We start from the raw sequence: 18,763 nt of genomic DNA, 5'->3' as shown, positions 1-18,763 counted from the left end.
ACTATTATTATTGTATTTTAATTAGAAAAATCTCTGCTCATTACCTAAATTCACCATTTCTACTCATTTTACTGTGATTTCTGATGCTTTCATGTTTTCTGAACTTTGAATCTCTCACAGTATAAAATAGTGCTCTGATAGCTGGTTGGCTTTATCTATCTTCTCACAGTATAAAATAGTGCTCTGATAGCTGGTTGGCTTTATCTATCTATCTATCTATCTATCTATCTATCTATCATCTATCTATCTATCTATCATCATTATCATCCAATCTGTCATTGCATAAATAATACAAAAACAACTATTACTTATTTCATTTATGTGGTTATGTAGCTATATTCCTTTTCCTGACTGGCCTTAAATGTGCTGTTGTTAGGAAAGTATTCATAGGCATTTTTACTTATAAATATAGCTTATATAATGTGAGTTTTTCCCATAAGCATTTTGGTAAATGATCATTTCTACCTGATTTTCTTTTTTTTGGTAAAATCTGAAAATTATCTTTTCTTTTTTATTACTGTTACTAGTTCTTCAGACATAATTTTTAGCATGCAGAAAAGTTATATTGTATCTCGATTTCAAAATGGTAATGTATTTCATTTAAATGTGCTTTAAAATTACATTGGGGTAAGATTGAAACTGGAAATCATTTGGTCTAGAAGGTTGAGTAAGATAGGAATTTGGAGCACATGCTCAGTAGATGAAATAGGAAAGGAAACTGCACTTTTGAGGAGCAAAGTGATACAGAGAGGGCAAGACTGCTCTTTTAGGGTGGAATCTTGGGTAAGGTTCATTTTAAACCATTTTTTAAAGGATGTGGCAGATCTGTTAACTTCTGCAGTTTCATGTATTAATAATCCAGCTCCACTTGTCTAATTTAAAGTTTCTCCTCTTCCCAGGCTCAGAAATGTACAGTAGAGGGTGACAGGCATTTTTGTCCCTCTCCACTCATTGCTGTCTGAGGGCTTCAGGTCAGAGGGAAGAATGAGCAGGAACTGGAGAAAAGGGGCTAATTTGATTGGCAGTGGTGTGGTCTGTCATTTGTGCCCTTGGTGAGGTAACACCCTAAAGCTGACTCTTTCTGGGGCACTTCTGGGTTCTAGGGTGACACCTTAGCAGAGCTGATAACACTACAGTGTTTTCTGATTCGCCTACCTCAACCCTATTTCCTGCTGTGAACCCTACCCAGTCTATTGCGGTGGGGGACACTGCACCTGGCAGGTAGATTTCCTTGTCAAAATCATTCAAGATGACTCATTTCTGCCTACCCTCTCTAGCACTTATTTGGCTCATGGGGTAAATTCAACCCCCATATCCCTTTAAATGCTGGAAATGCAGACCGTTTCCAGTGCATCCCTCTCTCTCTTCACTCTGCTCTGATTACCTACCTGCTCTCTTTGGACTGTTTCAGGCACCAGCCCCGTGCCTTTTGAATACTAGGGTTATGTGTCAGACTCTCTAAACAGTTCCCTTGAGGGACCATTTGGCTTGAGGTATCAGTGGGAGTAGGAGAAAGTTTCCAGCATACGCACTTCTACAGCTCACCATAAAGTATTCTTGACTCAACAGTCTTTGCTCATCCATCTCCTGGTAGCCTTTTCTTTATATAATTGGGACATGGAGAATAAGTTAAAGGTTGCCTGACTAGCTTTGGGCCAGTTCTTAGCAAATTATACATGGGTGTTTCAGTATAGGTGTTTTGGCATATCTTTTTGGAGTATTGTACTTTACAATGTTCGCCTTTACCTTTAGGGCTTTAGCTAAAGCTTTGAGACAATAGGAAATGTTCCACTTAGTATACTGTTACACACGCTAGGATGCTTTCCTGGGTTATTTTATCATCCATTATTGAAAGATGTCAAAATTCATTCCTTGGATCAAGGTAGAGCCACCACTGTGGCTAGACAGCATTTTGATGTTTTGGGTTTGTAGCCCTGGGGTGTGTGTTTGTGTGTGTGTGTTGTGGGGGTTGCACGTTTGGTATAGGGATGACAGTATATTGGTCAGGGTTCTCCAGAGAAATAGAATTCTGCTCCGGAATTGGCTCCTTATAATTGTTTGGGGAAGGGGGAATTGGCTCATGTAATCATGGGAGCTGCTAAGTCCAAACAAAATCCTTAGGGCAAGTCAGTAGCCTGGAAATTTAGGTAAGAGTTGATGTTGCAGTTTTAAGTCTGAAACCTGAAGGGAAGGCCAGCAGACTAGAAATAGGCAGGATTTCTGTTGTTGCGATTTGGGGGCAGAATTTCTTCTTTGTAAAACCCCAGTCTTTACTCTTAAGGACTTCAATTTATTGAATGAGGCTCACCCAATCCGAGACAGTCTGCTTTACTACGTGAAAAATACCTTCATGATAAATCTAGACTAGTGTTCGATCAAACAACTGGCCATCAAAATCTACCAAATTGACATACAGGACTAACCATCACAGGTAGGTAGCAATATTAGTTCCTCTTTCCTTCTCTGTTCTGCTTCTCAACAATGACTGAGGCCAAGGTGTGTCATAATATCCCAAACACCCATTTCCTCCTCCTTTACGAACAGAGTGACGTCATATTATAGCCTGAAACCACACACTTACTAATGTGGCTCTTTGATAACATCTGTCTTCCCTACTAGACTGTGGGCTACTTAAGACCAGATAATGGGTCTGCTTTTCACTGCTGTTGTATCTCCAGAGCCAGAGTTATTGTTTTTGTAGAACCAGTGAAGAGTAGTTGTAGTTGTTTAGCCCATTTCAGTGGGGTAGGAAAGCAGACAGGCAGAGACCTAAGAAGAAACAACCCCATGTTTCGTTGTCCAGCACCAACCAAGCAAGGCAGCTGGCCATGAAATGGGACCAGGATTTATGGGGCGAGGGACCCTTAACAAACACCTTGCTCTAGGACATTTTATTTTTCTTTGCCTGGTCACTAGATGTTAAAAGAAACAAAAAGAAATTGTGATGAATGAGCAAGGGACTATACTCCTATAATTTATAAACTGAGATTTAAAGTTTACTTGTTAAAAGCTGAAGTGGAAAAATGTTTCAGAGAACTTTTGAAGCTAAGCTGTTTTGAAACTGAGAAGTCAAGGAATTAGGAAACATGGAGAAAGCATTGTGTATATGCCTTAAATGGATGATGGACTGATCTGAAGGCTAGTATGTGTGTTGTGGTCATTGCATGAGGGGAAGTCATATGACATTATAGGAAAAAAAATCACAGACTTTCCTGCCCTTTCTGTTTCTATAATTAATTTCTTGAATTCTTTTCCATTATTCTTCCTTTAAACACCCTCTTAACTGCCACCTAATACAGAAACAATAATTAATACAGGTTAGAACAAAAGTGACAAAATAGATTGGGTTGGGTTTTCTGGAATCAGTCTTTTAGGGCTGTGGACTTAGCCCCAGGCCACTCTTATCTCCCTCCTCTAACAGCCTTTCCAGGCAGGCTGTGTCCAAGGGGAAGAGTGCAGTGTGGATACCATTGTGCCCATAGTTGAGTTCAGAGAGAGGTGGTGGAGGGAAGATCACACTTACTCATTGCCTACTGGGTCCAAACACTGCAGTGGGTATTCTGTTGTGCAACATCTCACTTAATCCATGGAAACTGGGCATTAGTATTTATTTGAGAAAACAGGTTCAGAGAAGTTTAGTGATTTATCAAGATTCTCAGCTACAAAGTGGTGGATTCAGCATTGAAACTTAGATTTGATTTCAAAGCCTAAGTTTTTCTTGCTCCTCCACACAGGACACAAGACCATATAGATTCCTTCTTAAAAAGAGGAATGCTGTCTGTCATTCCAAAGGACAAAGTGCCAAGGCTCAAATTGCTGAGCCGTATCTCCCAGGACAAGGCAATTGATTCTGTGAAATAACAAGAAAGAACATCACTGCCCAAAATTACATCTTTCACTTTAATCTAGTGCTAGAATGTGAAATTATACTTACACATATATGCACACATATTGCATACACTTCCACCCCCGCCATATGATTTATTGAATGTGCTAAGCGCTTTACACACTTTGAATCTATTGTCCTCATAATCCTGCCAGCAGTCCTGTAAGGTAGATATGATTCCTATTTTTGAAGAAGAAATTGAGACTCAGAAAGGTTATTTGTCTAAGGTCACACAAATAGTTGAACTGGGATGGATACCCACATATCTGACTCCAAAACTAAATGCTGTAAACCACTGTATTTCATTCATTAATTTATTCATACAAAAATATGTACAGTGTGTTCTCTGTGCCTGCACTATGCTGGGTAATATGGATACAATATTGAAAATCACCAACTTCTATCCTAAAGGAGTTCAATCAGGTGAGGGAAACAGACACTTAAGTAGGCAATGGTGATGGCATTTAGTAAGGCAGTGATGGATATATATTCAGGGCTATTGTATGCAGATATGTGTAGGACCTGTACATATTTCCATCATGGTAACTTAGTGAAAATACATCTAATTTGCCTCCCCCTTTTTTTGAGGGGATCATGTGATAAGGATTATACCAAGGAAGGAGGCTTCTGGGAGGAGGTGACTCTTTTTTTTTTTTTTTTTTTAAAGATTTTATTTATTTGAGAGAGAGAGAATGAGAGAGAGAAAGCACATGAGACAGGGGAGGGTCAGAGGGAGAAGCAGACTCCCCGCCGAGCAGGCAGCCCGATGCGGGACTCGATCCAGGGACTCCAGGATCATGACCCGAGCTGAAGGCAGTTGCTCAACCAACTGAGCCACCCAGGCGCCCGGTGACTCTTTATATGAATCTTAATCAGTGACAAAGAGTTTACCAGCTACAGATTGTTGAAAGAGAGCACTACACATAGAAAGAATTACGCGATGAGAAACACAGAAGAGAGACAAAGTGTGCTACATGGGGGAGTGGGGTGGTTGATGGTTGACTTCCTTCAAAGAATAGTTTTCTGTGTGTTCATGTATTCGAGATTCTTTAGCCATCTCTAATTTTCCTCTACCTATTTTGGAAGCCATTCTAAGTCATGAACTAATATCAGAGAGAAGAGTAGAGAAGGCAGAAAGAAAGATACCACCATTTTCATTGGTGTTATGGAGTACCAAGTACTTGTCAAATTTTATCTCATTGAATCCCCATAATATATCTTCAAAGCGGAATTATCCTTATTTCAAAGAAAAGGGAACTGAAGTAAAGCTCAAAGACCTTGTCCAACTTAGCAAGTTAAAGGGAGAGCCAAGAAAGTGAATTCAAAGTAATCTTTTACTGAAGCCCCATGTCTTATTCATTCTCTCTCGAATGAGAAGAATATAATTGTTTATATGACATTTTCCTCAACTTTTACTTACCTAAGATGCTTACCAGAGAAAACCTCAGAATCATTACCACTAAATGCGTGTGTGAGATAACAGTTTTTTACTTTAATTGTCTGTCCTCTGTATTTGGAGTTTTATTTACTATATGAATGTTATGTAAGTTCATAAAAGTCAATAAACTCAATATTCCAGAAATCACTTGCAATTTAACATCTAGATACTTAGGGTAACAAAAAAGGAGTTAATTCAGTGTGGGTTTATGATGGTGGTTAACTTCGTCCCATTTCTTTCTCTGAAGAGAGTGAGAGTTCAGAAATAAAGTAATGTAAGTCTGCTGCAACAAAGGAGATAGACACAAGAACAAAAGATTGTTATGAAACCCTTAAAATCACAGTGCCCTTTTAGCTAATTATGGTAGCTTAATTAAAGTTATTTTAAGTAATAGTTAATTATGCCTAATTAAGGTAATTATGGAATTAGCCAGGGGAATTTGAATGAACAACAACGCAGACATGTTTGGCCTCTGAGGATCAAGTGTGCATATAGGAGAAAATATGAAATAAAGCCTAGGTACAGTTTTGACTGCACAAAGCCACGGCTAACAATGAGTAAAGTTACACACACGATGTTGCAGAGTATACTAGTGTATCTTCAAAACGTGTAACACGTGAGATTGTATTGGATTTGATTTGTTTTAATGAAGGTTTACTTTTGGGAGGCAAAGGAGGATTAAAGGTCTAACAGTCAATGCTGTTTATGTTTTGAAAGTCTAAATAATCCTTCTCTGTCCATGCATTATTCAAATTTACCCGATGCTTTTGGGACTGTGGCCGACTTTAGAAAAGATCTAGCATTTTTTACTTGGAGATATAATTTAGACTGAAATATCTAGGTCTGGCATTGTTGCCATCCTGTTCTTGATTCAATAAAGGCATGGGATGCATAGACAAATGTATAATCTTCCCTGTGCATTGGTAGCATTTGTTAAAAACCTCTCTAGTGCCTTCTTGGCTTTGCTGTGGCTGGAATATATGATTCCATTTGTTCGGAGAATTCCCAGTGAATTATTTTTATCAGGTCAGTGGTTCTTAAAATATTCCAGAATCTTCCAAGTGGTGTGCCTATGGTTTAATTTTAGTCTCTTCAGGTTAAGTAATTATTTTTCCCTAGATGAACCTCCCCCACTAGGTTTGTGCAGATTCAGATTTCCATCTGGATTTTCAGGCTCCCCAAACTTCTTACTGGGTGTTCTGGTGAGTAATTGTTACTCTTTCTTTTAACAAGAAGCATTGCAAAAAAGGCAGTGATCTCTGCCTGTAACTGAATGTTAAGTAGAGAGTGAAAGCATACTTATTTTTATTTTTTCTTTTGAGGGTAAATTACACTGGGATGGGGGAGGGACAGAGGCCTCAGAGAATCAAGCAATGAAGACTTAGTGAGGTGCTCAGGTGTCATACTCAGTTCGGCTACAAGTGCTGACATTCACCATTACCTCTTGGTGACTACATTTGTCAGAGGTGGCTGCATTGAGAGAGTTCCTGTAGGAGAAGATCACAGCAATAAGGACTTCTAATAGAGGCTCTTACCTCCTCAAAGACCATGAAACAGTTCATGAGACTTTGAGACCCTTTAGATGAGCAGTGCAAAAGATTGATGAGCTTTTATAATGAACATTTTTCTCACTGAAAAGACAGTGTTTATTCAATTACTGCTTAATAAAAAATGTGTTCTAAGAGTGATACATGTTTATTGTAAAAGTTCAAGAAAACCCAAAGAAGCACATATAGAAATCAGCTCACAGATTATACCATTCCATGGACCATCGAGATTAGTTAAGTAGTCACACAGAATCCCTTACTGCACTGATATATGGATTTCCAGAAGTGGAAATGTCTTTATCCACAGGGCTGCTAGGTTGACAGGGTGTGTATTTAGAGCCCTTGGTCAGTCATATTCCAGTCCACGTGGAGAGACACTTTGCAGAATGAAACAACACACAGAAGCAGAATTGAGAGGAGAGAGATTTAATGCTGTTCTTTGAGCCCAAAGATTTGACAATTCCTGAACAAATCCACTATTGGCTTTCACAGTTACATGAACCAATAAATTCCCTTTTTTACTTATGCTGGTTTGACCTGGGCTTCTGTAACTTGTTCAGACAGTATTTGCGTGCCTTTGTCTCATAGTGAGGCACCTGAGCCTTACGTGAAACCCCAGTGACCTGGGGAATGACTGTCGTGAGGTCATGGTTGAGCCTAAATGTAAAAGGTACATGGAAGTGCAGGTGAAACAGAGGGAGTTTCTTAAATGAGAAATTAAAAAACAAAATAAGGGAGACTCAAACTAAATCTTTATTAAATACAGAGGGGAAAATGATAACTTTACAGTGGACAAACCTGGATGACACCACCTTCCCCAAGTGATCAAGGTTAACATCACCATTTAGGACCGGTCGGTGTCGGCTATTCCTCAAGATGAGGCCCTGGGAAGGGCCTGCCATCTCTTCAGTGTTATTTCCAGTAAAGCATAGCTGCAGTCTAATTTGGAGAAAACATCAGCCTAACCCAAACTGGGAAACATAGTATAAAAATAACTGACTAGTACTCTTTAAAAGTGTTAAGGTGATTTAAAAAAAAAAAGTGTTAAGGTGATAAAACACAAGGAAAGACCAAGGAACTGCTATAGATTAGAGGAGACTAAGAAGACATGACTACTAAATGTAATTTGAGTTGTAGTGTCAACCGTCTAATCAATTCAGTGCAATATCAATTAGATCCTTAAGCAGAAAAAGGATGTTAGTAGTAAAACTGGTGAAAACTGAATAAAGTCTGTAGTATAGTTAATGATAGTGTATCAATATTAATTTCTTAGTTTTGATATTTGTATTATGTAAGATACTAATTTAGGGGAAGCTGGTTGAATATATGAATTCTCTGTAGTATGTAACTCATCCGTAGGTCTAGAATTATTCGAAGATAAAAAGTTAAGAAAAACAGTGTACGTAGAAAAAGAGTGGGGAACTTGATGGGGGTCGTAGAAATGGCAGAGAAGTGATACTGGCCAGCCTAGAAAGCTCAAGCATGGGCATTTAATTCGCTTTTGCAGAAGGAGAGCTATCCAGTGGGGGTTGCTGAATGGAATCTGTTCTCTGCCTCTACCATTCCTTCAGGGTACTGCTTTCTGCCTCATGACTTTACCATTGATTTGGCTAATGTCTGGTAGATCACTGGTCAATATTTCAATATTCTTAGTTTTTAGAACTATTAAAACTCTTAATTTTACTTTGTGCATTAGTATTTAGATGGAAAGTTGTGAGAAGGAAAGCCAGGCATCCATATTTTCTCATTTTCTTTATTTGGTAGAAATACTTTCTTTTTTTCTTTTTCTTTACTTTTTTTTTAGTTTTTATTTAAATTCCAGTTAGTTACCATACAGTGTAATATTAGTTTCAAGTGTACAATTTAGTGATTCAGCATTTCCATACAATACCTATTTAACCCATCCCCCACCTCCCCTCTGGTAACCATCAGTTTGCTCTCTATAGTTAAGAGTCTGTTTCTTGGTTTGTCTTTCTCTCTTTTTTCTCCCTCTGCTTGTTTGTTTCCTAAATTCCACATATGAGTGAAATTACATGGTATTTGTCTTTTTCTGACTGACTTATTTTGCTTAGCATAATACTTTCTAGCTCCATTCATGTTGTTGCAAATGGCAAGATTTCATTCTTTTTTTTTTTTTAAGATGTATTTTATTATTTATATGAGAGAGAGAGAGAGGGAGAAGGAGAGAATCTCAAGCAGACTCCCTGCTGAGCATGGAGCCCCATGCAGTGCTCGATGTCACCATCCTAAAATCATGACCTGAGCTGAAATCAAGAGTTGGGCACTTAACCCACTGAGCCACCCATGAACCCCAATATTTCATTCTTTTTGATGGCTGAGTAATACTCCATTGTATATATATACACCATTTTTTTTTGTCCATTCTTCAGTTGATGGACATTTGGGCTCTTTCCATAATTTGGCTATTGTTGATAATGCTGCTATAAACATTGGGGTGCATGTATTCCTTCAAATTATTATTTTTGTATTCTTGTAGGGTAGTTCTATTTTTAACTTTTTGAGGAAACTCCATACTGTTTCCCAGAGTGGCTGCACCAGTTTGCAGGTAGGAATATTTTCAATACAATTCAAGCAACCCTTTAGATAAATAATGATTTCATTGAAAGCAAGAAGCTTTCATTATTCTTTATAGTTCCCATGATTAAAGTAGTACTTGGAACAGAGCAGGTTCTCAATAAATGTCCATAAATGTAACTAAAATATTTTTTGATGTTAGCTACACATTTAAATCTTACTAAATAATTATAAGGGTGTGGCAAACTTTGCATTTTATATCTTTCTATTAAGCATGTAATATGTGCCAGCTACTATGCTAAGTGGTTTATATATATTTCTTTATTGAGTCCTCACAACACCAGTGGGGCAGATGTTATTCTTATCATTTTAAAGATGAGGAAAAGGAGGCCCAGAGAGGTTAAATGACTTGCCTCAGCTCACAAAGTTACTGAATTGCTAGCCTAGGCTTCTACCCCTTCTATGTCTGACTGTGACACTCTGCTGCCTCTCTGAAAATATGTGTTGCATTCTCAACCAGTTTTATAAGATTTCTATGTTGAAAATTTATGTATTAAAATGAACAATTGTATGATTTTTGTTTAAAAATATAAATGGGAAACTATCACGTCCTAATTCTTTCAATTAAAGAGGCAATATATCAGCTTAGCATATAAATGCTTTGCTGTTCATATATTTGCTTCCAGTGCATTGGAGCAAAGCATATCCCTTATAACAAATACAACATCTTCAGAATCAAGAGATGAAGTATGTAGCTCCTGTTCAATCTTGGGTATGGTGCCAAGATTCTTAGCTCTACAAACACATATATACATTCACCACTAAATCCGGTATAGTCAGGTTTTATGTAATATGCAAGTATATTTGAGTCAAGTTTTGAATGCTCTTAAAAACAATTGGAAAACACAAGGAAAGTTGCTACAAAACTCAAAAAGCAGGTTAAAATGTCTTAGGGCTTTGCCTTTTTTTTTTTTCTATATACCCATTTTTTATGTGTCATAAAATAAGCACTTAAGGAACTATGTAGGGGTTCTTTTCCTTGCAATACATTATTTCCTTCCTAATTGGTCGGTGCAGGACAAACACATCATTAAACACACAGGAGCCTCGCTATAGCATAAAATTTTGTGTAAGGCAGATCCATCTCAAGCAGTGAGAGCAGTTTATTCCTTTAAGTGCCAGAAGGACCTTGTTATAGCTTCGCTTCACCTATTACAGAGCCCCTCAGCAAGGGCAGCCTTATGGGACCTTTTCAGGATGCCATTGGTTGAAAATGATGATGAGAATTTCTTCAACCTCTAGTAGTCTTGTGTTACTGCTGAAGAATTAGATTTTCTGTTGCTATAACAGGCTAGTGTCCAATTAAAGAATTCTGTGGTCATTTTGAAATGAGAAATGGGTTGTTTTATTCAGGATTCCCCCCGCCCCTTGAGAAGCTAGGGTGCTTTGGTGCCATTGGCATAATTGGAAGCTCTGGGCTTTTCTTGCCCAATGTAAGGTTAGAGCCACCTGAGCAGGGCTCCAAGGTATATTGTGCTGTCTGAGATGGAATCCAGTGAATCAGAATGGCAAACGAGCGGGAGTAGCTGAAATGGAAAACAGCCAGCTGCTGGCCCAACACAATGAAGCTCAGAGTTAATTTGCAGAAAATGAATTATTTCTTTTCAATGTGTGATTCTCTCTGTGAATGGAACATCGTGACAGGGAGTGAAAAGGAAATGCTTTATCAGGACTTGGCTGAGTGAGTTATGGGGCAGGTGTGCATGCTTGGAAAACCTGGGATGGATGGATTGGAATAAAATATGATCACTGGTCCAAGCTAGTTCACAGCACCACAAAGCCATCTGTTAGGGTTCAACCTAGCATGACTGTCGGTCTCCCGTAGGAAGAGACTTAGCATAGGAGTGCAAAGTTGTAGGTATACAGAGAGAGTTCAGGAAAAATGCCCACTTTCAAAAAAAGAAAATGAAACATTAACCACAAAATTAACCAGAGCTAACTACTGGTTTTTAACAAGTTAATATCAACACATGGTCATCCGCAGAGGGACAGGTCAGCAATTTTTCACAACTAGACATATTTTCCAAAGAGGAAAATGACTTGGTTAGAATTTTATCTTTTATTATTTTCCATTATCTTATGGGGTGGACATTTATGGAAAGGAGAATCAAAGTTGCTCAGATCAAATTGGGTGCCCAGATTTTTTAAGATAAGATGTTTTCTTTGTGGGTTGGATCAGAGAGAGCCTAGGGCTCCCTGTGGCTCAGTCTACTCCAAGTGCCTGGAGTATGGAGAGAGGACTCCCACTGGCTAGTGTGGGTTTAGGGGTGACCTGGAAGTATGGTTTAAGCCTTTTTGTTTGGTACTTAGAGTTCTCAGTAAAGGAGTATTCTAAATTTTTTTGTAGGAGGTTTGTTAAGTATGAAAATGTTACACCCCTCTTTCCCTCTAAGCCACCTCATTAATTCTCTTGTAGTAAAAGATTACCTGGGGTATTAGTCACACTGTACCCCCCCACCACACCACTATAAGCAGAGGACACAGCTCTCCGTTCAGCATGAGGCTCAATAAACAGTTGAATGTGTGAAAGAAAAACATGAACCTTATGAATCTAGTGAGAATCTAGTGAATCATGCAAGCAAAACCTAAAACTCTTGTGTTCCTCCTCACCTTCCAACATGTCATCCTTTGCAACATGTTTTATAATTGAATTCTCTAATTTCCATTTTAAAAAATTTCTGAGTTACGGCCTCTTCAGAGGATAAATTACTTTTGTTAGGATTTAGTAGTCTTTGGTGGGTGTTGGTAGATTCTACCATTAATGGTCCCTGGAGATGAGATGGAAAGTCAGGGAGAGCTGGGGATGAGCTGGGAGTTTGGTGCAATGAGATGCACGGTGGCCACATATAGAATTGACAGGTTCACAGACATGCTGAAACTGATTATGGCAATGTTTGAGGCAGGCCATGATGGAGGAGAAAGTCCGAGTGTCCAAGCAAGTCATGTTGAGAATGGGGTGTGCTAAGGCATGCTTTCATGGACCCACTTCAGTAGTTTGTACCTATTTCGGACCTCTGTATCTCACCTCACTATTCAGCACTCATGCAGGGTAAAAAAAACTCTCCACTTACATGATGCGTGTATAAAAAAGGAAAAAAGTAATAGCATGAGTCATCAGCTGCCCTTCTGCGTCCATTTCTTTCACTAGAGTGGGATATTCTCATGGATGTAGGTGTATTTACCCCTGGGATAGGAGAGGCTTTATGGGAAATACGGCTTAGCTGCACAGGTGTTTCACATCAGAGGAAGGGCCAAAGGAGTAGAATAGGATTCAGGGCTAGGATGAACAATCGTCCTATTTTCCCCAGGACTGAGGGGGTTTCCAGAATGTGGGATTTTAATATTATAATTGAGACATTGGTGGGCAAATTTTCCTGGTTTGTCCTAGACTGATGAGTTTGGGGGTCAACTGACCAGACTGGTATGGTCCACTGAACAGGGATATGGCATTGTGTAGACACTGTACACAATATGCCCACTTCGCTTTTGTGCATCAAACATATCAGCCTCTCTCTAACTGCTGAGGCTGTTCTGTTGAACCGTGTGGGGCTTATTCAGTCCTCAGGCCATGACAGAGGAAGTAGGATCTATAATATTGGCTTAACCACTTCATCTTCTGCAGGGAAGTAACATTAATACATTAGGACACACATCTGGCTCGTTTCATTTGCCAGTACAAAATTACTTTTTGATTCATGATACATTTTGATCGAAAACACACCCACTATCAAAATTTTGATCAGTACTGTAGTCTCAGTCTGAATCTCTCAACAAAAGGAGGGAATATACCTGTAGAGGAAGACTCCCACACATCTGCTTCACCTTTCTCATCCCACATGTAAGTTTCGATAATCATCAATAGAACTTTAAGAAATATCCTGTAAGGTTGTCATGCAAACAGGGGTGAATTCAGAATCAGGAACAAGAGTGCCTAGGCAGGAACAAAAATGGGGGAAGATTGGAAGTGGCAGGCAGAGCAAACCTGAGTTGCCCACAGATTCTGCCTGTGTGCCATAGTTTCCACTGTATTTTATTCCATTTGCTCCACAAGTGGCTGTAATGCTCTTGAAGAGCCTGCTGTGTGCAGAGTGGCTTTCTAGAAGGACTGGATATTTTCTCATAGAATAGAGTTCTGGTTACCTTGGATTGCATGTTAAAGTTTTTCCATGCACATTCTAAATTACTGTTTCAGTAAAGATTTTAAGTCATCAGTGGCAGTAGGGAGAATAATTGGAATGTTGACATTTCACAATTACGCTTTGAGGCTATTACCTAATTTCTGACCTTAGAATTTATTTAATCATGCTAAGTTAGTGATGAAATCAATCTTTCCCTCTGAAAAATAGTTTGGAAAGTTTTTTCTTTTAGTTCATCACCTTTTCAAATTACCTTCAGAAGACCTTGTGGGGCAAAGCATTCTTCTGTACTTAGGTATCACAGTGAGTTTATGAGCTCCAGAGAGAATTTACCAGAGTTCTTTGCATGCTAGCTATGCAGTACTGTAGTACTTAGGACTCAAAGTGTGCTCTGAGGGAGGCAGCATCAGCATCACCTGAGAGCTTCTTAGAATTGCAGCCTTAGGCCCAGTCTCAGACTTACAAAATCAGAATTTGCATGTTAACATGATTCCCAGGTAATTAGTAAAAGCACATTAAAGTTTGAAAAATGGTACTATAGAGAATTTGGAGGAAAAATGATGGGTTGGCTCTAGCAATAATATATGAGTCCAAGTAATCTGTCCTGTAATTCTAAGGCCCCTCCTCAGAATATCCACCCAAGACTTGATGTATTTGCGGTAGGAATACAAATCCTGTTATAGAAGAAAATTCCTCCAAGCATCAATGTTCGCTGTTTTATGAATGTTGGTGCCACTTTTACTGTCCTTGCAAACACATTACTACATTTGGAAGTTGACTTTTGGTCTATTCAAGCAAAATGACAGCTGCAATCCATTTTCCAAAGCCATCAGTGCTTTGGGTAAAGTGCTTGTTTTGTTATGTTTGGAAGAGACAGGTCATAAAGGAGCAGAGTTTGGAAGGGGAGTGGGCTGCAGTTTTCTCAGGGGAGTTCCCAATAAACCTTCAGGAAGGAAATAGCAATCATTAGGTAGGTAACTAGGACCTACAAGCTCTTAGCAGCAAAAGATGCAATACCTTAGAATTATACTGTTAGGTGATCAATAAGACAGTGGCAACCCTGCTGTCGTCTGAGATCATTGAGGTCAGAATTGGAGATGAGAGAAAGGCCAGCTCCTTTGATCTTCATGGAGAGTTTTCCTTTTGATCCATACCAGAGTAAGTTTTCTTGTTTTAAATATATTATTATTATTTTAAATTGAGATATAATTGACATATTCATTTTAGGCATACAACATAATGATTTGATATTTGTATGTATCACAAATGATTACAATAAATCTAGTTAACACCTATCACCATACGGAGTTATAATTTTTTTTCTTGTGATGAGAACTTTTGAGACCTACTCTTTTAGTGACTTTCAAATATACAGTACACTATTGTTGATAAGAGTTGCCATGTTGTACGTTACATCCCCAGGACTTAACGTATTTTATAGCTGGAAGTTTGTACCTTTTGACCACCTTCACCCATTCCGTCCACCCTCCACTCCCAGCCCCTGGCAACCACCAATCTGCTCTGTTCTATGATCTTGGTTTTTTTTTTTCTTTTTGTTGTTGTTTTAGATTCCACATATAAGTGAGATCATACGGTATTTGTCTTTTCTGTCTGATTTATTTCACTAAATATAATACCTTCTAGGTCCATTCATATTGTCACAAATGGAAGGATTTCCTTCTCTTAATGTCTGAATCATATTCCACAGTGTGTGTATATCTACCTATCTGTCTATATCTGTATCTAATCTGTTCTATATCTCTGTCTATATACAAATACCACATTTTCTTGATCCATTCATACTTGACGGACACTTAGGTTTAGGTTGCTTTCATGTCTTAGCTATTGTAAATAATGCAGTGAACATGGGGCTGCACATAATTTTTTGAATTAGTGTTTCTTTTAGATAAATACCCAAAAGTAGGATTGCTGGATTATATGGTACTTGTAGTTTTAATTTCTTGAGCAACCTTCATGCCATTTTCCATAGTGGCTGTACCAGTTTGCATTCCCCAGGGGTAAGTTTTTGAAGTTACAGAGTCTAAAAACTTGGAGGAATCAGCAGATTTTTCCCTGTTGACTTTGTGTACCGTGCCTTTGTTTACCTTCTGAGCTGCTGTGTCACATAACCCCGGTGAGTCCCATCCATCCTGTAGTTTATGTGAGTGGTGCCCTCTAGAGTTATGCAGTGCCACAATTCTGGTTACGTTTCCCAGTGTAGACAGTAGGTAAAAAGGATAATCAGAGCTATTTCTTTCATTCAACATCGTTTTACTGTAATTATTCTCAACTCATGCTGTATATCAGAATCATTCCTAGAGCGATAAGAAATATAGCTGTTCAGGCCACATTCCTATAGATCTTAATTCAATAAGTCTGGGCCTATTGAGTAGGACCTGGAAATCTGTGCTTTTATAAAACTCTAGGTAATTCTGATGTGCTGTCAACTCCATGTTTAGTGCTAAGGCACAGATTTAAAAAATTAAGACATGCTATGCCATCAAGTCATCTGTAGTTTTGTGGGAGAGATTTGAATGTAAATCACACATGATACTGTAGTATTTTAGGGCTGTGATAGGGGCAAGTACCAAGAGTCCTGGAATGATTGTGGTAGAGAATGGAGCTGAACTCTTACTTGGGTACATCTTTGTGTGTTTGTATGTATGTACGTCTCTAAGCAAAACTGAGATCTCTTTGAGAATCTTTGTTAGCTTTCTGTTCTGTGTCCTTCACTAACTACAGACTAAAGATGTCTGGAATCCTCTGGTCTTCCTCTTTAAAACCTGTTGTTAAGAAATGAGCTGCTTGTTCACACTGAGGTATACATAATTGAACATCCTATTGTGTTACTTCTCAAGGAAATTTTTCATTTTAATAGACCATAATGGTACTTGGGAGTGGCAGCCTGGGTTGGGGAAATATGTGTAGGTATGTGTAGGTGGGAGCAGGAGTCCCAAAGCTCCTTGTAATCCCACCAGGTGGCTACCTTTTATTGCTGTATTAGGGGCTGGCAGCAAAATTTAGGAATTTAAGGTAGGAAATGAGGGGTGAGAAAGGAGTATCAACTGCTGCTAATAGCTTACAGTGGTCATTAGTTCAAAATGAAGCACTAATTCAGAGAAGTGCTGAATAAGAGGAGAAGAGGAAAATTAGGGGAAATGAAACTCCAATGAACAGTTGATCATGTCTTAATAAGCAGTGGAAATCGATGAGGTGAAAAATGTCAGCTTGCTCAATGTTTTTCCTGGTTTTTAAAATAGCCAGTAGGGTGCCAAATTCATCCTCCATTTTAGTAATGATTAGTATATTCATATTTTCTTGTCTCTTCATCATTACAGTGGCTTTCAAATTAATATTTTCTTGAATCCTTAAAGATGACATTGCCTTATTATTTTTTATGTGACATATAAATGAGTGAATTTTTATGTTATATATGAATGCTATATATGAGGAATGATCTTTGCTCCAAGGCAAACTAGATTCTTGACCATCAAATTCAGTTTATAGTTTTCTGGGTAGTAAAGCCAGAACCTCCATCTCTTGGTCTCACAGCTATTCAATATGGCCAAGCTATGGTAATAGAAAGGTTATTAATATTATTCTCAGGCAAGCTTCTCTGAAAGTAAATAGAGACACAGCAGTGGAGAGTTCAGCTCTTTTGTGGGTTGTAACAAGTTAAAGAATCCAGGCTCCTTGCACTTTTAGATTTATGTTCATTTTTTTGAAGTTTTTTTTGAATCTCTATACCCAGTATGGGCCTTGAACTCACAACGCTAGGATCAAGAGTTGCATGCTCTCCAATCGAGCCAGCCAGGCGCCCCAGATTTATGTTCATTTTGATAGATTATTCATCCTGTGCCTTAGCTACAGATTCAGAGAGTGAAGTGAAAGAAGCTTGGAACTTTTCCTCTGTGGCCTCCCTCCCCGAGAAGTTAACTTGCTGCTGGGTCAACGGGGCGCTGAGGAAGTTCACAGCTGACTTTTTGTGTTGTCTTAGCCTCATCACACCAGACCACAAATGGCCATGGGCTTAAAGTTTTGCTGATAAGACTGGACAAGTACATGCAAGAATTCCAAAATACTTCAAAATGTATTAATGTCTATTAGGGGATGAACATGTTGCCTGTCTTGAGATTTCACTTGCAATGATTTTCATGCTTTCCTTTCATGGAGACACGATTACTGCAGATGAGAAATACAGCACAAATTTCATGAGCAATAAGCACTCATGCTCCGAATTATCTGTTTGAATTCTTTCATATTTGAGATCAAGGAACCTATACGAGGATGTTGGTAGGTCTGCTAACCTGTGTTGTTTTCACTATCAGGAAGGTCAGCCACAGTTTAAATATGAACCTGACTTATACCGCTATTTAAAAGCTATGGGGAAAGCACTGTGTGACCTTCTGATTTGTTTGTCAAACTTGTCTGAGATGACATCCATCTCTGCCTGCTTTTATGTGAGAGAATGTAACACAGCTGGATTTCAAAACACTAAGAAAAATCCTCAGGTGAAATATTTGTTGATAGATTCCCCCCCCCCCCCCCGCCTTTACTTTGAAATGAACAAAGCCATCACTTTATAGCAATGTCAGGATTTGAAAGTCCACAGAAAGTAAGAAGTAAGATAGTGGCGAATGCTTTTATACTAAATGAATCATCTATTTAGCAGCAGCTAATTCATCTGTAGGCCACTTTATAGGAAATACGATAGGCCCGGATCTCTTTTACTGTCTGTCTCTCAGAATTAGGGCATGTCTTCAAAGCAGAAACTTTAATTCCATGGCAAGTTTCGGGATTATACAAATCTAGGCTTCCTGAAGATAAGACCACAGTAGTAGAAAAATAAAACAAATCAATCACCCAACAATATAAACAACATACCAGTGTTTTTTAGTCTATCAATAAAAACAAGTATACATCAGTACTAATCTCAGGAGATTGGAGCATTGATAACCCATAGTGTATGCAACGGACCTTGGTAAGAGTACTGAGAAACTACCACTTCACCATTTCCCAAAGATCTGTATAATTAAGCAAATGACATATTCTTTGATTGCCTGTGTGGTGGCCTGGAACACTGAATGTCATAGTTCATTAGCACGCATTGTTCATTAACATGCATTGTTAGAAGTTCCAGTTTCCAACCATGGTGGCATCT

The sequence above is a fragment of the Phoca vitulina genome, unplaced genomic scaffold (assembly GCF_004348235.1).
Source record: "Phoca vitulina isolate PV1807 unplaced genomic scaffold, GSC_HSeal_1.0 scaffold5, whole genome shotgun sequence".
NCBI lineage: Eukaryota > Metazoa > Chordata > Mammalia > Carnivora > Phocidae > Phoca > Phoca vitulina.
This window is presented reverse-complemented; position numbering follows the sequence as displayed.